The sequence below is a fragment of the Mustela nigripes genome, chromosome 13 (genome assembly GCF_022355385.1).
Source record: "Mustela nigripes isolate SB6536 chromosome 13, MUSNIG.SB6536, whole genome shotgun sequence".
Taxonomy (NCBI): Eukaryota; Metazoa; Chordata; class Mammalia; order Carnivora; family Mustelidae; genus Mustela; species Mustela nigripes.
Window position 1 is genome coordinate 44,423,959 of NC_081569.1, and position 8,328 is coordinate 44,432,286.

General features: G+C 46.5%; 1 pseudogene; it reads right to left on the reverse strand.

Annotated features, from left to right (window-relative positions):
• Positions 1-1,775: 1,775 nt before the first annotated feature.
• Positions 1,776-3,046, reverse strand: LOC131999522 (glyceraldehyde-3-phosphate dehydrogenase-like; annotated as a pseudogene).
• Between the last annotated feature and the right edge of the window lie 5,282 nt (positions 3,047-8,328).

Below are 8,328 nucleotides of genomic sequence, written 5' to 3' on the forward strand. Positions count from 1 at the left end.
TGGCTAAGTTGGGAAAGCATGCAACTCTTGATCTTGGGGTTGTAAGTTTGAGCCCCACATTGAGTATAGAGGTTACTTAAAAATAAAATCTCTAAAAAAAAAAAACAAACAAAAAACTTCGATCTCTTTACTTGCTGTAAGTCTATACAGATTGCCTGTTTCTTCTTGAATCAGTTTAAGTAGTTTTTTTTTCTAGGAATTTGTCCATTTCATCTAAGTTATTAAATTTTTTAAAATATTTTTTTATTTTATTTATTTGTTAGAGAGAGAGAGAGAGATACAGAGCGCAAGCACAAGCAGACAGAGTGGCAGGCTAGAGGCAGAGGGAGAAGCAGGCTCCCTGCCGAGCAAGGAGCCCGATGTGGGACTCAATCCCAGGACGCTGGGATCATGACCCGAGCCGAAGGCAGCCGCTCAACCAACTGAGCCACCCAGGCGTCCCTAAGTTATTAAATTTTTAAAAAAGATTTTATTCATTTATTTGACAGAGAGACGGAGATCACAAGCAGGCAGAGAGGCACGCAGAGGCGGGGAAGCAGGCTCCCTGCTGAGCAGAGAGCCCGGATGCGGATGGGATGTGGGGCTTGATCCCAGGACGCTGAGATCATGACCTGAGCTGAAGGCAGAGGCTTAACCCACTGAGCCACCCAGGCACCCCTAAGTTATTTATGGACATACAGTTGTTCATAGTATTTCTTATGCTTTTATAAATAATGCTATTTCATAAGGTTGGCAGTAAGAAGTTCCTTATTTCTGATTCTAGTGATTTGAGTCTTTTCTTTTTTCTTGGTCATTGTAACAAAGATTTGTCAGTTTTGTTGACCTTTTCAAAAAACAGCTTTTGGTTGATTGGTTTTTTCCTATTTTTCTATTCTCCTTTTCATTAATTCACACTCAAATTTTTACTATTTCCTTATCTCTGCTTGCTTTAAATTTAGTTTGCTCTTCTTTTCAGAGTATCTCTAAGGTGAAAGGTTATGGTATTGATTTCAGATATTTCTTTTCATTGACAGCTATATATTTCCATCTCAGCACTAATTTAGCTGCATCCCATAAGCTTTGATACAGGATTTTAATTTATTTCAAAATATTTTCTACTTCCCTTGTGAGTTCTTTTTTGGACCATGGCTTAGTTCAGAGTTGTTGCTTAACTTCCACATGTCTGTGAATTTTCCAGATTTCCTTTTGTCATTAATTTCGAATTTCGTCCCCTGTGGTCTCACTTTCATTTTTGAAAGTTTTTTTTTTTTTTTAACCTAGGTTAACATTTTAGGTTAATGTTGTATTTTTTCTTCCTGTATTTTTTTTTCAAGTTTTTATTTATTCATTTATTTAAATCTTTACATCCAAAATGGGGCTTGAACTCATGAATTCAAGATCCAGCCAGGCAACCCTCTTTCTGTATTTTAAAGATGCAGCTCCATATCTTCTTCCTTGCATGCTTTCTGACAAAAGAAAATCTGTTAGCATTATTTTTGTTTGTATCTAGTATGTCTTTTTACTCTGGCTGCTTTTACGTGTGTGTGTGTATGTGTGTGTGTGTGTGTGTGTATTTTTTTTTTTTTCATTTTTAAGTAAGCTCCATGCTGGGCTTGAACTCATGATCCTGAGATCAAGACCTGAGCTCAGATCAAGAATCAGATGCTTAATTGACTGAGCCACCCAGGTGCCCCATTCTGACCACTTCTAAATCTTTCTCTTTGTCACGTTTTATTTTATTTTATTTTTTAAGGATTTTATTTATTTATTTGACAGAAAGAGATCACAAGTAGGCAGAGAGGCAGGGAGAGAGAGAGAGGCGGAAGCAGGCTCCCCGCCAAGCAGGGGGACGGGGGTGCTCGATCCCAGGACCCTGGGATCATAACCTGAGCCGACGGCAGAGGCTTTAACCCACTTAGCCACCTAGGCGCCCCATCACATTTTAAAAATATACCTTGGTATAGGTTTTTTTGGAGGAGAGGGGGCTGGGTCCAGTGTACTTTATTGGTGGTACTTAACTTGGAAGGCTCCCTAAGCCCCTCCCACTCCTCAGGGATTCTGGAATGGAGACTGTAGAGCCTCAATGTGTTGGGAGGTTGAGTTAGGGTAAACACTCTCAAGCAGCTGAGGGTCTCTCTCTTCTTGTGTTCCTACTGGAGCTGTTGGTCTAGGATACTCTTACTCCTTGGAGGCCATGTGGACCAGAATGTCTATCACCCTATTGCTGAAGTCAAATTCATTTTCATACCAGGAAATGAGCTTGACAAAGTGTTCACTGAAGGTAGCACAAGCCCCAGCATCAAAGGTGGAAGAGTGGGTATCCTTATTAAAGTTGCAGGATGAACCTGGTCCTCAGTGCAGCCCAGACTGCCCTTGGGGGGCCTCTACGATGCCTGTTTCACCACCTTCTTGATGTTATCAAATATGGCAGCTTTCTCCAGGGACCAGGTCAGATCCTGCTGACATATTGAGAGAGAAGACATGGAAGACCATGTTGGTGAGCTTCTTATATAGCTCGGGAATTACCTTGCCCTCAGCTTTGGCAGTGCCACTAGAAGTAGGGATGATGTTCTGGGAAGCCCATGGCCATCATGCCACAGCTTACCAGAGAGGTCATCCACAATATTCTGGGTGGCAGTGATGGCATGGATTATGGTCATGAGTCCCTCCATGATGCTAAGGTTGTCATGGATGAGACTGGTCAGGGATGTCCAAGCAGCTGGTGGTGCAGGAAGCATTTGAGGGCCTTGAGGGAGCTGTCCTACTTTCCATGGTTCATGCCCTTCACAAACATGGGGGCATCAACAGAAGCGGCAGAGATGGTGACCTTTTTGGCTCTACCTTCAAGTGAGCCCCAGCCTTCTCCAAGGTAGTAAAGATACTAGCAGACTCTACATACTCAGCACCAGCATCACCCCATTTGATATTGGTGGAATCTCACTCCTGGAAGATGGAAAGGAGCTTTCCATTGATGACAAAGCTGCCCATTCTTAGTCTTGACTGTGCCATTGAACTTGCCACATGTGGAATCTTACTGGAACATGTAGACCATGTGGTTGAGATCAATGAAGAGGCCATTGACGGCAGCAGTACTCCCCTTGGGGCGCCTGGCTGGCTCACTTGGTAGAACACACTACTCTTAATCTTGGGGTTGTAAATTCGAACCCCACATTGAGTGTAGGGATAACTTAAAAATAAAATCTTAAAAAAAAAAAAATTAACCCTGATGACCAGGTATCCAATATGGCCAAATCCATTTACCACAACCTTTACCATTATGTCCCAGGGCCCCAGCTGGCACTGCACATGATGTGGCTGTCTATTGAGCTGGGAGAAACAGAGAGTTTGGTATAGTTTCTTTATGTGTATTGTGCTTGGGGTTCATTAGTTTCTGAGATCTATGGATTTATCAAATCTTCATCAAAGTTTTCATCAAACTTAGAAGTTTTTCAGTTGTTTTTTCTTCCTTTCCCTTCAAGTATTTCTTTTTCTTATCCTCTTTCCTCTGTGGGGGACTCTAGTTACACAAATATATTAGGTCACATGGCTCCCCAGTGCCATGTTATTATTATTTTAAAGGCTTTTTTCTCTGTGTATTTTATTTGGGATAGTTTCTGGGACTATGTATTCAAGTTCACTAGTCTTCTGCCACATCTAATGTTCCATTAATCCATCTAGTGTATTTTTTATCTCAGACCTTATAGTTTTCAGCTTTAGAATTTCAATTGAGGTCTATTAAGTAATATCTTCTATTTCTCTATTTAACATGGTCAGTCTTTGCTTTATCTTCTTGCACATATGGAACATAGTTACAATAACTGTTTTAATGTCTGTGTCTCCTAATTCTATCATCTGGGTAATTTCTGGGTAGGTTTCAATTGATCAGTTTTTTTCTTTTCATTATGGGTCATACTTTCCTGTTTCTTTGCATACATGCTACTTTTTATCAGTTGCCAAACATTGTGAATTTTATTTTGTTAGATGCTGGACATTTCTGTATCCTTATCCGTATTCTTGAGTTTTGTTGCGGGGTGCAAAAGCACTTGGAAATAGTTTGGTCCTTTTTCAGATCTTGCTTTTGTTAGATGGGACCAGAGCAGTGTTTTGTTTTCACCCACTTCTGAGTCAAAAGGTTTTGTGAGTGCTCCACTCAATGCCCCATTAATTGTGAGATTTCCACTCTGGTTTGTGGGAGCCAGCCCTATTCCCAGCCTTGTGTGAGCTCCAAGGATTATTCTCTCTAATCATATTGGTTGATTCTAACTGTGCTTTCTAGTAGTTTCTTCACATGCAGACACCAAGCTGAATGATTAAAGATGTACCCTATGTAGTGTTCCAGAGTTCTCTCTGGGTACAGTATGTTCCTTTTTGGTTCTCTGCCTTGTGTCCCCAGACTCCTAACTTCATCCTGTCAGTGCAAGGAGAATGTGGACCCCACCTGCCTTCCTCTCCCAGTGCTCTGATCTGGAAGTGTTCTTCAGACAGTAAGGTGGAGCATTCCTAGGGCTCTCCTCATTTGTTTCCTGACTCTCGTGGTCTGACATCCAGTGTTTTGAGGACCACTGTTTCATATATTTTGTGGGGTATTTTAGCCATCTTAGGTGGGGACGTAAATCCAGTCTTGGTTACTCCATCTTGGCTGGAAGCAGAAATCCTTGTGATGTTCATTTGTCTGGTGGGCACTTACTGGGGGAGAGCTTGCTGGTCTGTGGCTCTCCAGACACTCCAGATTTTCCTATCTCAGGGCCTTGGTGTGGGCCCTTACCTCTGTCGGGCCTGCTCTGTCTAGCTGTCCTTCCCTCTCTCAGCTCAGAGGCCTTCTCTGACTACTTTGTGTAAAGTGAATCACTCTCTTTTTTATTTCCCATTCACACTTCTGCTTTCCTTTACAACTTCTTTTACTAGAGTGAAGGCAAGAATTTCTGTCAGATTCGCTGGAGCCAGCTCAGGGCCAGGCACACTATAGGTGTTCAATAAATATTTGTTGAATAACTGAGGTCTTTGTATATTTCATGGTACCTGTCATATATCAGAGCTTGGTCAAACCAGGGGTACTTGGCTGATGGGGCACAGCTCCCTGCCCTGCATCTCCAGCAGGGAAGGGATGCAGGGCCCCTGGACTGAAGCCACACTCTCCTTAGTGATAACTGAAGGCCCCCGGGTGCTGGCCAGGGGAGGGCTGACAGGTGGGGCTGACGAGTTCCAGATCCAGGCCTCTGGGCCCCGGCACAGTCCGACAGAACCGGACGCTGGGCAGGAGCCAGAGCCAAGCTTCCATGACGTCGTTGCCTTCAAGGGCCATGCTCCTCCCTGGGCCCTTGGTGGGGCTTCAGGTCTTACCCACCCCTCTCAGAGCCGTATGCCACAGGCTCTGGGGAAAGATGGAGCCATCCTCCCTAGTTCGAGTCCCAGACCTGGTTATGTGACCACTGACAACTACCAGAACACTCACAGAGTTGGCTCTATAAAGTCAAAAGTACTTTGTACACTGAAAACATCTGTAAATGGAAGTCAAGTGTTCACTGAACTAGTAAGGCCTTAGGAAGCTTCTGTCCTGAAGACCTAGTTTTGACGAAGGGAGAGCCTGAGGTTTAAATGAAATAGTCTGCGTAGACTGCTGTAGTACCAGGCTTGGGACTGTGTGTTTTTATTCTAGCTACTAACCACTTGCCTACCTCTGGCTGAACAGCCTGTGCCCCGGTGCCTCCCTGCTTCCCAGCAGCCCTTCCTGCCTCAGCTGGGAGCCTTGATCCATTTGGGTTTGGTTTTGTTTCAAGATTTTACTTATTGGAGAGAGAATGAGAGCAAGTAGGGGGAGGGAGGGGAATAAGCAGACTCTGCATTGAGTTTGGAGCCTGATGTGGGGCTTGATCTCAGTACCCCGAGGAGTCAGACACCGAACCAACTGAGCCACCCAATCACCCTCATTAAAAAAAAATTTTTTTTTTTTAAGTAGATGGAGAAAGAGAGTGCGCGCGCAAGCACATGAACTGAGGGGAAGGGCAGAGGGAGAGGGAGAAGCTGAGCCAGGAGCCAGACATGGGACTCCACCCCAGGACCCTGGGATGATGACCTGAGCCCAAGGCAGATGCTTAACCGACTAAGCCACCCAGGCGCCCCCGTCTGTCTTCAACAAGGATTATAGTTACCGTTTTTGAGCATGTATGAGGTACCAGGCCATGAGCTAAGCACTCTGCATACATCACTCAATTCTTTTGTCATAGGATGAGACAATATTATTGTCCCCATTTTACTGATGAGGAAGCCGAGGCTCAGAGACATTAGATAATCCCCCCAAGGCCCTATAATTAGTAAGTGGTTGAGAGTGTTTATACCCCAGAATGCGAAGTCTCCAAGCATCTAGTTTCTGACTTCTCTTCCCTTAGATGTCTCCTAATAACATATTTCCTGCCAGCCACTGCTTCCTGGGTCTTTGGGAAGTTTTCTGAGAATCTACTTGGTCAGTCATCAGAAGACCAGGATCTAAACCCTCCAGCTGAAAGCCTGCTGTGAGGCCCAGCTAAGAGTCTTTTTGGAGTTGGCAATAAGGATGTCTCTGAGGGTCAAAGGTAATCCCCTGTCAAACACACCACCCTGGGGGGAAGGAATGGGGTGTGGGCAGGAGCTCACAGCCCCAGCCATTGTCTCAGCAAGCATCCTGCCAGCTGGCTCTCTAGGACCCCGCAGTTCTACCCCCGCCCCCCCACCCCCGGAAGGTGGGAACTGCAGATGGAGGCAGGTCCTTACCTGGGGTAATCAGGGATCCCAGTATGATCCAACTCAGCTTCTGTCTCACTGTGGAAACCCAGAGCCTCCCCTCTCATTGCCTGGGTCACAGTTAGCTCATCTGTGAATGGAGGCCATCAGACCCACTGACTACTAAGACCCCTTTCTGCTCTAAGTATCCAGAGAAAGGCTAGGGCTTCTTGTTCTGGCGCCCCAGCCCCCAGTCCAGCCTGACACTGACACGGGTTGGGGCTGGTTCTGCTGGAGCTCACATGCCTAAGGAGTGAGTGTTTGGTCCTAAGAAGGCAACATGATCTGTAAAGGATCCCTGACCCTCTCCTTTTGAACCCTGAAGAGGGCAACTCAGTCACATGAAGACCGCAAGGAAATTAGCCCTGCTTGAGCTGGGAGGCTGGGGAGATGGCTACCTGGCGGAAAGACTAAGAAAAGGGGAGAGAAGGAAGCTGGAGAGGGCAGCCTCAGATCTTCCCCTTAAGATCTGTAGGAAGGGCCCTGCAGGGGTCTTACAGAGGTCTGCCTCCTCTGGAGGGGTGTGGGACATGCTACCTTCTACCTACAATTTTCTCAGTGTTTGAACCAAGTCAAGCAGGAGAAGGGGAGAGGGGTCTGGTGGGCCTGGAGGAAAGAAGAAGCAGGCAGAAAGGAAGGAATCAGGTCCTACCCCCTGGGACATGTGCAAGCAGAGGGAGGGTGTGTGCAGGGGGTCTTTCAATGAGGCCCTGTTCCTAATAAGAGTCACTGTCAGGTGTCACATACAGCCCCAGCACAAGGACACCTGCATGAAGAGGAAGAAAGCATTAAATTTGAGCCAGGCCAGGCTTGTATTTCAGACCCTTCTACTCATCAGCTGTGCGGCTCCAGGAAGGTCTCTTGGACTATCTGAGCTTCAGATTCTAGAACCAAAAAATGTTTATGTTTCATCCTTCAGAGTGGGCAGGCTGTGGAGATCAGATGTTGATCCTACCCCAGAGCCTCCCACTCCCCTTCCTGGTCACCCCGATTGTGCTCCTCCTTCTCCCAACCATACACCCATCCCAGGCCCTGGGACTGTTGTTATTCCTCATCTCCCCACCCCCGCTGCCTGTAAGGGGCTGCATGAAGCATTCTGGGGGTGCCCCAGCTCGTCTAAAGGGGTTTGAGCCAATCAAAGGCCTGTTCAGTAAGGGGACCAAATGGGAGGCTGGGAGTGGGGGGTGGGGCAAGGACCTTCCCAAACCTGCTTCATCCCCAGATCCCCTTCCCCCCACTCTCTGATGGGCTGTCTGGGGCTCCCCTCCCCTTTCCCTAAACTCAGGCCTTGCTTGTCTTCTCCACAACAAGAAGCGAATGTTATTTAAAAGGAGATCAGGAGATTTGCCTTAAATAGGCATGGAGTGCGGTGCCAGGGCCCAGGGTGAGGGGCGGGGGGAGGAGGCCACCCTGGGTGGAGAGAAAAAAAGGAAAGGGGTGTGCAGAGCCCTTCAAGTTTATGGAGCACAATCCCAGGCTGCAGGGAATGGGTCAGCGGCGCTTATTCCCAACCTACCCCCATTCCGAGGATAAGGAAACTGAGACCCAGCTCAGGGAACTGAGGCGCACTAGCTACCAGATGTCTTTCCATAA